At 30.4% G+C, this 15,052-nt stretch overlaps 2 protein-coding genes across 3 annotated transcripts in view; one reads left to right on the plus strand and one right to left on the minus strand.

Annotated features, from left to right (window-relative positions):
* The window catches only part of LOC143201210 (CDAN1-interacting nuclease 1), a 188,988-nt gene that overhangs the window by 107,642 nt on the left and 66,294 nt on the right, over window positions 1-15,052 (minus strand). The gene's annotated exons all lie outside the window — the stretch shown is intronic.
* LOC143201211 (putative phosphatidate phosphatase) overlaps window positions 1-15,052 on the plus strand; it is a 39,987-nt gene that overhangs the window by 7,122 nt on the left and 17,813 nt on the right. The window lies entirely within an intron of this gene.

The raw sequence follows: 15,052 nt of genomic DNA on the forward strand, positions 1-15,052 counted from the left end.
TTTAACTACCTATATATCAAACTAAAAGATACACATAACCAAGTTTATAGCATACGCAATAACTTTATTTAGCATCCATATCTAACTCAAGTCTCTATCATCTATCACGTTACTAGGTTTACATGTTACAGATATGTTAGTTGGTCTTATTATTTTTTATTAACTTGTATTTAATTAGTGTGTTGCTTATCTTTATTTATATATGTTAATATATAAAAAAAATGCTATTTATCAAGTTACAGTGTTAGTTTTCAGTTACTGTCAGTGGTTTTATCACTCTCTCACACATCTAGCAATTATGTATGTCAACGATTAAATAGAATGAATATACTTTAAATATGTTATATGTTTACTGATTTGATCGCTAATGTGTTATTAGTAATCTTAGTAGTTAGTTTGGTTTTCTTTTCTTTTTTTTGGGAGGGGGGTTATTTCGAGCACTATAGATAATGACTGAAAAATCTGAACGAAACATTTGATTTGGATGTCAGTTATTAACAGTTTTAAGTTCTGAGCAATGTATGTAATTTATCAATAACTTTATACCTTAAAGTCTGCCCAAAGTTTCTTTCGACAAGAGGACAATAATAGCAATATAATGTTCATTGTTAATATAATGTATTGTTATTTTAAGTATCTAGGCCATTTTTTAATTATTATTAGGTCATTTAATTGTCATGGTGGAAAAATTAAACTCTGCATATGAAAGAATTAAAATGATGAAACTGGATTATATTTTCTGATCTGATTAATATTTTTAATAAAAATTGAAATGGAAATATTACAGCGTTATTCATGTATTATTTAAAAATATATATAAAAGATTTGGATGTATCAAAATTATTATAATATTATGGTCTATAATTTGAGTCGAATAGAGCATCTGTAATTTTTTCAAATAAGTACAGAAGTGATATCAATCGCAACAAATACTACAAGAGTAATATCGACATCGAAAGCAATAATTATATCTTTTCGAGAAGCTAAACCAAATAGCGTGTATATAATTGCGTATAGGAGCAAATAAATTTGTTCTATTGATCAGAAACCGTGATCACGCCAAACAATACCTTGCGGTGGTTAAACCGCAATGTACTACTATAATTACATGTATATATTCATTACATGACCTTAAGATCTCGCCTTATTTTCATTGATCTTTTTATCGTTGAAACAAAGCAATACTGCGCCGCAATATTATATCATCGAACGTATTGACAATTGATGCTGGCTCTAATAGTGATTAGCTAATCGATTAAAATATTTTGGGGTCAATTTTGTTGTTTTTTTCTTTAGTTTGGTGTAAAGATCATTGTTTATACAGAAATAGGTCACTTCTATGAAGCTCGACTGATTATATTAAGAATTATTATTAATTATTTTATTAGAAATTGACGATAACAATATACATAGTTGTTACATATTTGTATTTTAGAAAATATTAATAATATCATCTTGTATGATATATATTGTATTGTATATTTTCTGAGTAAGATTTATGGATATTTAGATATTTTGAGGTATTTCCAAAAGATGGTGTATTTAGTATTAAATGAAATCGAAGTATTACATATGTTCAAGTATGAAAAAATGGGACCTTAATATATCGAAATATGTAGATATATTTGATGTAGATGCATAGAAGTTATGGAAAGAAGAATGGTTGTTACATAAGCAGGAACGTGACAAAATTTTACATCTTTCGTCCAAATTATGTACAACATAAAGGAATAGAAACATTGAACCTGAAAGTATTCACCAGACCAATTTTTGACTATCACTTTTTCTACTTTATACTAAATTATCTTATTGAACAGGATTTTCATTTCCTTCGTTATTATATTTATTCACTATATAAACACTTTAAATGAGATATGCCCAAGAAGTTAATTCGCTACAATTATTATAACGAAATGTTATCCTCCACATAAATTTCTTAGCGCCGCTAGACATAGGAGACTTGAATTGGTAATAGCTAGGTTAATTCTTTATACCATGTAGTCTTTATATGTCGAATCTATAATAAGTTCGGAGCACGGCGTTCACGTATTCCAGTAATATTCTTGTTGTAATGTATTTCACGCAAAGAGAACATTTCGATAAGCTCTTGTACAATAAAATAAACTAAGCTCATTGAGACCGAGACACTTCAGCAATATCGCTACTTCAAAACAAATGAGATAGGAAACATCTGAAACAAAAAACTACGCGAAACAATAACCGTTTAGATAACATTAATTGACTATTTGTTTGTTATAATAACGTTTATCGTCTTAATTAGAGAGTATTAACGTTAAAAATGCGCGTTTTTGGTTTGCCTCATCTGAATGTCGAGATGAAAATTGGTCGGGACAGTTTTATCCAGTTGATTCGTGGAATCGGACGATGTTAGATGTGTAGTTCGAAGACGAAGACGGTCGGGACAACACACCGGCCGTATGACAGGAAATGAATCAATGGACATTTTGTGTCATCCACTCAAATAGGATTTAATTGAAAAACGTCTTGTATCCGGTATTAAATAGTATAAAAATAAGATGGTCTAAATACATCAGATACTAAAAAAAGACGCGGATTGAGCGGCTTCTAATCATTTAATCATTTTCTAGTGGTTCGAAAATTACAGTGTGGTGAACGAAAAAAATGGTCCTTTAATGTATAGTATGTGTAATTAGGAGTACACGAAACCGGTATAAGTTGAGAAAAACATATTTTTAAATACATCAGACTCTGATATTTCTAATTTTCAATAACCAATTTGATGTTATTGTACTCATTTTGTATTATTTGTTTTATTGTCGAAATCAATTATTCCATCCAAACATCGATGTTCGGGCATGACAACATCTGTTGGGTCTGCTAGTTTATCTATAAAATACAGCAGTTCCACTAAATAGTCTGTTACTAAATTGGTTTAAAAATATCGGATAAATCATTACATTACTTCATGGAGAGGAGATGGACATCACAAATTACCGATGAATGTAGCCTAACATTTATAACATCAAACTGATTTATTGAATTTTGCTTGACGTCAAAACCAGAATATTTAACAGTGATGGATCGTCAATGTATTAGGGAGATATACAAACTAGACCAGTATAGGTCACGCAAGACACAATCAAGTAATTTCTTTTTTGAATAATTGATGATTCACGTATGATTTTTTAAGCGTTTTTATAATAGGTATACAAATATGCGGTATAATTTAACTATAGACGGATAGATATTTAAAAATTATTAGGAAAATATAAAATAGAAAAGGTTTTTTTTAAATCTTTTTTTAAATATCGATAATAATTTTCCCTTTTAATTCATAATTATGCTATTATTAATTTTGGTTGATTTATTATTAATGCTAATTTAACACATATAAATACGACAACGAAGAGAATAGTAAAAGAAATGTATAGTAAAACAAATTGTTAGTGTATTGATTTACACATATAATAGTTGTCAAGTTTCTACCTTGAAACTAAAGTATAAAATTGATTAAGTTTATAAACAAAAATTTCTTTCTTTTATCTACTTATATTCTTTTAAAAAATGTGATTGCTTCAAACTTCTAAAATAAATATTCATAGCATCTTTATATAATTTTTTCTGTTAGACCATTTTTCCAGTTTGGAGATAGAAGTCCCTAGGTAATAGTTATTTTCAATCCTGGTTGATAATTTAGGGCATATAGATACATTTTGAAGAATTCTGTTATCAAGATCAATTTAATAGCTTCAAATCTGTCCATATTAATTTTGCGTTGCGGCGAAATGACAAAAACCTAATTATATCACTTGACGGATGCCTGATTTCTTAAGCAGAATCAGCTAAATACTTCGGGATATATCTAGATGGTAGGTTAAACTGGAAACATTATGCTAGATAAAAAGCAGAGCAAATTATACTCAAAGTCAAACAACTGTATTGGTTGGTCTGAAGATACTCTCAACTTGACCTAAAATCAAAGATATTGGGGGAGTGCAAATATGGGGTTGCACTAAAACATGTAACTACAGAGAAAGAACTACAGAACTACTATTTCTACTGCAGTAGAAATTAAATGGATAGACTAAACGATCCAAGATTTCGCTTGAAAACATGAAATAAGGTTGCTAAATCACAGCAACGTGGAAGCAATACAGTTACTGCACAATACGCAGGAAATCAGAAGATTGAAGCTGGTTCGCTTCAATCTTCAACCATACGAACGTGTTTAGTCTATTCTTAACTTTAGCTTTAGTAGATTAGTTTCATCTTAATTTGAGAAATACATACTGATGTATTATCCCGTACTCGCCTTTCCTGTGTATTAATGCAAGTACAAAAGAACAGTAATAATAAGTCAATTTGTAAATTAATATTGTACTAAGCATATCTAATGTAAGATGTAACTAATAAAACAAATGTAATGTATAAGTTAAAACACATAGGAGTATATGCAATAATAAAGTGGGACATATATTACTAAACATATAATGTAGATTTTTACTGTTTGTTGTACTATTGTGTATTGTAGTATTTGTATAACCTGACACGGTCTTTAACAAAATTATCTCTTTATCAGAAGCTCACTAAAAATGTAGGTGAAATATGTAGGTTATCTGTTAATTATATTTAAAAATATAGCTGTATGATTGCACATGATGGAGAATGTAACTAATGTCATTTGTAACTAATATTCGATGGAACATAACTTAGGATTACCCGAATATGATTGTGCGCCATATAAATGATATAATATTTAATCTTAATAATTATTTTTATTATAATTAATAGCGTCATGAATTGTCGTGATGTACAAATTTGGTCAGGTTGGATTCCTTTTTAGGCATCACGCCTACAGTACTGTCCAGACACATGCACCTCCAGACCACCGCGTATTTTAGTTTCGATATATCGTTAATTGGAACATGTAAATTCTCAAGATCTACTTGAGTGGGTAAGAAACATTTTCGTATTATATTTAAATTTACAAAAAATGGTGTAAATTGGAGTTTTTGGTATAAATATGGATTGATTATATTTGAATAGTTACTGAACAGATAGGTAATTTTGGAGAATGAGGAACATAGCTTACTTACTGTCAGTTATTTTTGTTTCTGGGAACAAAGTTAGTTTGTAGGAACCTTGTAAATTATTATTCATGTTTTTGTAACTCCATATTTATACCCCATAAATCCAAATAGACTTTATAATCGAGTGAGACCTCATTTTTTGATATAGGTCAACTTGGGAATATCTTCCGACTAATCAGAATAATTCTTTATTTTTTCTTCGCGAACATTTACTGCATTAATATAACAGTGATACCTTTTCAACATAATTGTCATTAGATATCCATTATGACAAATGACAAATCAAAGTTTCGAGCTTTCAGCCCGCGAATCGAGATTCCAAATTGTATAGTAACATTGCCATATGAAAATAGATATTTTTTGATATGTATACATCTATATTATGTTTTAAAATTTAATTAATAATAAAAATGACTTAATTAAGTGAAAATGCATTTTCGGTCTACGAAAATAGCAAAACGTCTCAGAATGAAATCGGTTAAATCCAGAACGCATCCTAAGATACAGAAATTAAGTAAATTTAGTGCTGCAAGGACAATCACGAATTTGTCTGTTGAACCATGGCCAAAAACCATTAAAGAGATTTAAAAGCCGACGTAAGAACCAGTTTAAGACGAACAGCGATGAAATCGAGAACATCTAAATGTCATTAATGAAGCTAGTTATGACTGTTTATGTATAAAATTATTAACATACCTTACACTGTGCGATGATGCGATATATCTCGCCATATTTATGAGGTTGGTGATATTGTAGCAATACGGCATACTATGTGTATACTTAAATTTACTAAAATTGTAAATTAATTTTGGAGAATGAGGAACATAATTTACCTACTGTCAGTAATTAATTACAAATTTATTTTGTTGCCGGAAATAAAAAATTCCTAATAACCAATGATTATCGCTACGTAACTGACAAAGAACGGCAAATAATAACGAGAAATAAGCGCGCAAGAACTTGTATAGAGTATAAGAGTTTCTCTTAATTTTAGCCTCAGTAGCCTAATTTAGTTTTAATTTGGGAAATACATACTGATATATTAACAATACAAGCACATTTTCATTAATATTTTTTGTCTTAAATCTCAAATATGAGAGCACGTTTTTAGCAAAGCATCAGTTAATAAATTGTCGATGGAAACAGCAGACTCGACAAGGATCTCGTTCTGGTTTCGGGTGATCGTAAAATCAATTACAGTACTTTACGTTGCAAAATTACCGCAAAAATCCGGCTACAACATAACCGACCATTACCAGGCCTTGGGTAGTACCTCGTTGAGACTTATCTGCGCTGGATTTTCACGCAAAACTAATTATAACGTTTTCCCCGTCAAATTCTATATCGTGCACGGCATATTACCGAGTCCTCTCGGCATTCCACGCTTATTTTCTTCGGTCTTTGGTGGGACGGACTTTTTCTTACCAGATGCGGACCATATACTATAATAATGTCTTCAGTCAATTGGCAGTGAATAAGTAAGGGGGTCAATTTAAACGGAAGCATTCTCTGACTTTTTCTGGCGAGCTGCGTTTAAACGAAATAATAACGACATCATGGTTATTATGCCTGACATTAAAAAAAAGACAAAAATAATTCTTGAGCCAAATTATATCTCGTTATGAATAAGTAATCCTATTTTTTATCAAGTTGTTCTATTATTTTTTCCATCGATTGAAATCGTTCACAAATTGCTACACTGATCACCATTTTTTGCCAGTTGTTTTTGAGTTTGTGGTCGGTCTTGCAAATTCGTATCTTCAAACGTTTTCGGCCTATTAGGACATTCTTTATCGTACACCTTATAATCATCTAATTTGATTTGTCGAAAGCATGTTGCACATGTTCTTATCGCTGGAGCAGGATTACCGTAAGTCTCTACCAGCAAATGATGAATTTCAATAGTCTTTTTCTTTTGATGAAACAAGACAAATAATGCATGTTAAAGTAATTATCGACACACCTGGTATATGATAATTCAAAAAATTTGCAATAAAAAGTTCGAAATACTTTAAGAACAATTAAAGAATTAATGGTGTAATAAAATAAAATGAAGCGATTTATTAAGATTGTTCGTGGGGCGTTTTTATTTTTTATTTGTTCATTCCATGATCACGGACAGTTACGCCAAAAGAGCGACGATAACAAAAAAGTTATTTGTGCTATGAAAAGTTGCGTGTGTGGCGACCTTTAATGTGTCCCGTTTGTTACGTAGAAGGGACTTTATTTATACCGCAAATAACATATAGCACTAGATCAGATTGTCAGTGTGTATTCGATGCCTGATTCCTTTTACCTTGTTCGTTGTGCCCGAAGATTTATATTTTATGATGGCCCGCCATTTTGTAAACATAATCATTAACGGTTTTGGATATCACTTGGCTCGTAAATTTACCTCTGTGTGGTGAAATTATATGTTTTTCATGATGAATGGAATAATTATTTTCCCATATGATTATAAGAATTATGACCAAGTATGGTGGTTTCATATTCAAGTATACCCACTATATATCAGATGTGATAATTCAGGTATTGTTGTTGAATGCATCGAATTAATCAATTACTTAAGAAATGCAAAAGTTAATTACAGCGTCGAATTAATTTCAAGCCCTTTTTAACGTAATGAACTGGACTGGAATTAGGATAGAAGCATCATAGTTTAGTTCAGTAATAGAAGTTTTCATATTTAGAAGCCATTTAATGGCACTTTATGAAACCGAATTTGTTTCCTTAACAACCCTGATGCGATATTGATGGCGGAGTCAATTTCTTTATCATTGCGTTCCAAATTTGGTAGGTCATTTGTTAAACCATCAGTGTCGTTACTCTTTCATTATTTTAACTAAAAATAAATTGACATAATGTCCATTTTTCATCAGGGTTTAACGATAAATGATGCTTATTTAATTAAGTGTATCATTTGTTTAACATCATTTTTAATTGATTCAAACCAGCGTCAGTATCTGAGTAAATCACGAAACAATTTATCGGTGAAAGTTTCGTGTTTCTCGTAATAATTGAAATCTTAATTGCTTGGAATAGAAAAAATATAATAAAATTATATCCGTTCGACAACAGAAAATAAATCACGCAACTTTCATTTAATTTTACTCTTGTTGTTTTTGTTGCCTCCAATTGTTATTTCTTTGTTGGCTTAGTTGATGGAGCATTATTCATTATATAATTGAGTATTTTACAAGTTTCTGGAGTGAGATTCTTTCGTATGCTACATATAGTGAAGGTAACTCCTTTACTATACCTACTACCTAATTTCTTCTCCTTAGCACTTTTTTTCTTTGGATGTGTCATGCACAATAAAATATTTTAACAACTATGAAGATTTCGAAGAATATCTAATGTCGTAATAGTTGTGATTTGAATCCCGTATGGGCAAGGGTGTTAAATTTTATCTTTGTGATTTACCTTAATCAAAAGCGTGAAAACAGACACGGAACACCCATTAATTACTGCCACACCTCGTACATAAATCAACATTTGCTATAAAACAAGTTAATCGTATTTGTTCTTCATCTTAAGCTTTTTCACCTTCAAGATCGTTCTGATTGTGTAGTAAAATATTATTATTGTATATTTTGCCGTCTCTATCAACGTGTGAAATAAACAAAACTGTTATATTATCAAAACTGATAAGCTCACTGGTCTTAAAGGTAATAATAACCTAACCAACAACCGATTATTCTTGTATATATCTTATGTAATATTTACTTATTGTTGTGTTACAAAATAATATTCACATGTTACAACTAGGTATGTCATATTATTTGATATTTATTACCTTCACCAGTTGCTTATTTATATTATTTGCTTATCGTTATATAGTTGATTTGTTGGCTGTTATTAAAGAAAATGCATTGTTATAAAAAATTTAATGAAATGCGTAAACATAAATCCTGTACTTCATAATTAACTACATTTATTTAACTTTACTGTAGCTTTTGCCGGTGTACAGCTGTTCTTCGTTTATAAATTGTTGTTTTATTCACTTCCTTTATGACACTTTTGTTTTAAAATTTTATTTTTTATCGTTGTCGCCGTTTATGCACAAATTTTACTATATTAATAATTTGTGATATTTAATATTCATTAATAAAATGAATACATAATTTTTATGGATTAACAGATGAAGGAAAATTTTATTATCTACCTTATCTTTTGTAAATGACATGAATTAATTCCTATTAATTAACACATAATAATGAAAATTCGCAGCATAATCTAATTCTGCAGTTAGTATGAAGATTACAAAGTTGTCGGAGAAATGTCAGAAGAAAATATATAACAGAATAACGATTAATTTTTGTTCTTAAAGAAGATATTTCATGTTATAGAATCGAAATTAGATTTCAACCGATTTATATTAATAAATATTAAATATTTTAATTTATTATTTTAAATTACACAGCTTAGATATCCTTCAAGTTTTTTACGTAGTTAACGTATGTGTCGGAAAGCTAATAACGCAACGAGACTTTCACAAATTCAAATCGGGTAATTTCTGATCCTTAGTTAATGAACCGTTTACTAGAATTGCCCTGTATATTGCGCCTATTAAGTGATGTGGATGCTATTTTCTAGTCAATTTAACACGTAGAATTTTTACAGCTTGATGTACTAATGGGTGTGTAATCTCCATGGTGGGAAGAAGCATTTCGAACCATTATACCGATAGTTCTGTTTAACTGATATATGTTATACTGCAAAGTTTTTCCGATCGATCTACAGTGAAATTCGGTTTTATTTCTTAACATCTATTTTCTTCGGTTAATAAGCTGGAATACATTGAAAATTGGAATTTGTATATTAATAATCCTTTACGTCAAGACTGTAGCAGTGGGTTTTATCATGAGATATTTTATTACTATATTTTTTATCTAACTACATCTACGTATAACTTAATACCATATATTTACTTTTCTCTTTATAGTCCACGTCAATAGACGTTGTCGTTAGATTATATTGCCAATTAAAATTGTTTTTATCATTTTTACCGATGTTTATTTCTAAGCAAAAATCTATAAAACAAATCCTTATTACTAATTTTAAATAATGTTTAAATCTGGGCTGATTCATTGTAGCGTTATTAAAATATATTGTATGCCTAATGATGAATAAAAACACAGTGATTGAAACTATGTAATCATTTGTTATTAAGCAAACATCCATTAATTATGTTACCCCAAACACCTCACATAATTAGCAGATAACCCCTAAGCAGAGGATGTGGGATTCCGATTGTTAATGTTAAAGATTTGCAGTTAAGATTAGCAATAAAATTCATCGCAAATACTCGTTTTTAGTATGATAAATTCAATATTTTCAACCCATAAAAATTTTGTTTACACACTGTCGAAATGCACTGGATCTCATGCTTTTTTACACTTCTTGCTTATAGATGCCTTGCCATTGTAAACTACATATACATGGTTTTGAAAAATATGAAAGTAGATCCCAGTTATTCAGGTCTCAGTAGAAAAATTGCAACTACTCCAATTTTTTATTTTAGGTATTGATAACTGCATCATAATTTATTTTATTAAGAATCAAATTAGTAATAAAATAATGTTTTTCCGCAATAATTTATAGGTGTTGGAATTAATTCGTAGCCTTTTGTTTAATCGAAAGTCGCTTATTTAAAATCAGTTATTGAGAATATGTATTATTACAAATATATTTGATAAGAGATCAATTGAAGACATTGAGGAACAGCTTGTTTTTAGATGTAATTTTTGCTTCGATCCATTTTCTGCAGAGTTCATATGGAACATGCAAAATGGAATACTGTAATATCTACTACATACTTTATATAACATTACGAGTTAATTCATATTATATCTAAAATACTTGTTGCTGTCATTGTCTTGTAGGATGATATGATCGTATGAATGTCCCGATATTAACGTGCTGATAACGTAACTAGAATAAAGATAATATTTGTACCCATATACATACATGTAATATATAATTTGTTGCGTTTGTTGTATGTGCCATTTTATACAATCCTGTATGTTTATTGCCCAATAAAATATTATCAAACATATATAAATATAAAATTGTTTGTGTTAATTTTAATCAGGATATAAATTAATCATTCGATAGATTTGCTGCGTTTTAATAATTATATTTACGTTAGTTTACGCAAATCTTTGTGTCTATTTTAAGCCAACGTAAGTCTTAACTAAAACGATACTTTTAAATTTTACGACATATGAAGATGTAACATCGAGTTTAAACGGACGCCCCGCAGTATCTGATTGATTGTAATATCGGACAAGATTTTGCAGTATATAAAATTTAATGTCTGATCAATTATTACACTTAACCCGCAGTTATTATTCAATGTTTATACGTGTTAATCTTTACGAGTATAATTAATTCATAAAATGAGAAATTCGTGATTGAGTATAGTTCACGCTACTATTCGATATATAACATTTATATCATAACAGATAATATCGACTAAACTAGATTGATTCAGATCAGATTTTTTTGATTATTTCATTTACATTTTGTATGCCACACACGGAGCCATTCATGGTTACATCATAGTTAGTATTCACATTATTATTTTTTCTCATCGCTCATCTGTCTGATTGATTCAAAATGTGTGCAACAAAATATCTGTTTGAGTATTTTTAACTAATTTTTATGTATTTTTTATTATTTATTAATTATTACATTGTTACTATTCGTTTCCGTCTAACCTACAATTTGTCTTTATGATAACTTAAAACTAGATTTATAACTAGGATGATCCATCGGCCCTATCTCAGTCGTTCTCATGGCCCCTTGCAATTCTCTGGATTTCTTGACTGACTGTGGGTATCTGATGGTCTCGATGTAGGTAATCAGTCCTATAGTATTTGGGTGCTCCCACAATACCTCTTTGTTTTGACTTCGACTTGGTTCTAAAAAATTTGTATTTTATTTATGTTACTCTTTGCAGAATATCCCCGTATTTGAACTCCATATGTCCATATAGGTTTCTTTTTTTCTTTATATGTTCCTTCCAACGAAGTTTTGCACCAAGATTCAATCCGAGATATTTAGCGTTGTTGCTATCTGGAATAATAGTATTATTTAATGTTATTGGTGCTTGTACGGTCTGTTTATAGGTGAATTGCACATGTCCAGATTTACTTTCATTCATTCAGATTCTTATTTTCCAAGCTTGTGTCCAATTATTTATATTGTCACTCGCCTGTCTCTGACAGCTATAGTCGCAGTATCATCAGCAAATGTAGCCATCGTAATATTCTCCATTTATCAGTAGTATATCACAAGTGTAGAGTACACCTGCTTTAGCTTCTTTTATTGTAGAGTAAGCTTCTTCTTGTTTGACTCTAAACGTTCTGGTTGTAATGTACGATTTTAATAGTTCGGTGTGTTGTTTTGGTCGCATTTTCTGTAGTTTATGAACAAGGCCTTCATGCTAAACCTTATCGAAGGTTTGTGCTATATCTGAAAATATAGCTGAGCATACTTTTTTACTTTCGTAGGCTTTTCCAATAACATATGTTATTCTGTTTATGTTTTGGAAAAAAGTCCAAGACGTGAGTGATTTTTTGAAATGCACTAAATATCTAATACGATATAATACAATGAAAATTTTTGTTTCCATTTCTGTAGGTTAAATTATACACCCCAAAGAAACATAGAAAAATTTGGAATTAGTTCTTCGCAAGTTAAAATATAAAGACCGTGGTTGGCTGATATGCGATTTTAAAATTTTGTTTATGTGACTGGGACAACAAGCTGGGTTTACTAAATTTCTTTGCCTTTTATGCTTGTTAGATATCAGAGCCGAGCAAAAGTTGGCCGCTGAGAGTGCTTGAAGTTGGTGAGAAGAACCTCATCCATGAAACATTGGCACTTTAACGTATCTTTTTATTACCGCTGCATATAAAGTTGGGATTGATGAAGCAATTTGTAAAATCATCTCCCAAATATGGAGATTTTAGTATATGTACCGAAGCGACACTGCAACATACAATATACAAGTGTACTGGCACTGGTGGAATGAGGAGGATAACATAACAGCACGTGAAACTCAAAGCATGCGTCATCCCCAGTCTTAGTAACAGATCCATGTAGAGCGATTGGAGTTCGCAAACAGTATAGAAGTTGGACAACACGATGACCATGGGGTAGATGGGGTATTTTAAATAAAATAAAAGTGAGGGGAAAAAATAAAATTGCTTCAACTACATAGTTTCAAAGTTTCCGGGCCTCTCAGAAGTAATGGCGAAGGAAGGTTTTTTCGTCGGTCTAGACATTAGATGCTTTATGACTGACCCACAATTCATCATAACCATGAGGGTTCGCCCTTAGGGTCACTATGGAGAAACATTTAAGGATGTTATAGATACATTTTTAGGCAATCATTAAGACTTTAACGATAAACAAATTGTCAAAATAATGTTAAAAGATACTATTGGACGCTTCAGAGGGGCATTCCAGATTATTACCACAAGCGGAAATTTACAAATACATAAAATTACGTCACAAAACCTAAATATATATTGTATAGCTGAATTAATAACCGTACTTATAAGATGTAAAATAAACATGAATTGAGAATAACACAAAATACGGAAACTAAATAATACATAATAGCTTCATATGAGTTATAAAAAGCCTGTGATACTAGATATCTCATCAGTTTCAGCGGCAAAACAATAATGGCAAATGGATAGATTGGATTCTATAGTCCGTTCAATAAAACAGTCAATGCACGTCATCAAAATGTACGTCATAATATGTATTAATGTGTCCTAACATTATATTTAGAATATCGTTGTTGTGAGAGGGGCCATAATTGACTCCACCACTGCTGCTATAATTTCAGTGTTCCACTACCTTATGTAGTTTCTGTAAGAAAACAAAATAGATAATATAGCATGATTTTGATGACATCAGTCTTCCTTTTAATCACATTTCCATGAATATAATCTAGACATACCATTAAGATACCAAAACAAATAAATACATAAATAAGATAAACAAAGGTCGAAACAGCCTCCACTTCCTCAATTTGTTGAGTTCGGAACGGTTTGCTCTTCTTTTATTTTCTTTTCTCGGTCCTCTTAAAATGATACGCTTCTTTTAACGACTTGCGAACTGACGCTTTTAGTCTGCGCGCAGCGTTCGGTAAGGTGCCCCTTTTTATCATGGTCGGTTTGGACGGTTGGCATTTGCTTTTGTTTTATTTTTTTATGTTTTTAATGCATTAAGGATCCGTCTCCGAAGAGTTCTTTTTGTCCTTTGTTTTATGGCTTTAAGAGTAATCATAGGCGGGTTATACATTTATATTCTTAATATAAACAATTGAAGAATTAGTTAAAGCATTGAGAGGTGACTGATTAACAATAGGCAAGGAAGGAAATTGACTTGCGAATAATTGTGTATTGAAACACAAAAGCGTTGGATATCTTTTATAATAAATTATTTTTTATAAAAAAGATGCTATGAATTAATTCCAATATGTAATAACAAATCGAGTTCAGTTGAAAAGGAAGTAAACTTATATAATTTCATGACAATTTTATACAATTTTGTGAATGTTGATTCATTTATTCTATGGATAAATAGATAAATATACGTCTATTCATTAACTGCAGTACCTTTAAAGAGGCAACGGCATTATTCAAGTGCATATTACAAATGAAATAATAAAATTGAGGAATCAGGCTGATTTATGTTACCAGTAGCAGTTTATATAAACCTTTAATATCAAAACAAACGAATTTTTGTTGATATTCTACTTAAAACTCTTCTCGTGTTTAATTTAATATTCGAGTAATTTAGGTCAGGTGATGGGATGATTTATTGTAAGTGTAGGATATATAATTTCTGTCATTGATATAGAACGTTTAATGCATGTGTCGTAAATAATGTTTTATGGAGCTGGATGACAAGTCATTTGTACGCCTGCGACTCTACTCTTCGATGAACAAGATGGG

Source organism: Rhynchophorus ferrugineus, unplaced genomic scaffold, assembly GCF_030347505.1.
Source record: "Rhynchophorus ferrugineus isolate W39M unplaced genomic scaffold, kcgeb_rfMv2 rfM8, whole genome shotgun sequence".
NCBI classification, from domain to species: Eukaryota; Metazoa; Arthropoda; class Insecta; order Coleoptera; family Curculionidae; genus Rhynchophorus; species Rhynchophorus ferrugineus.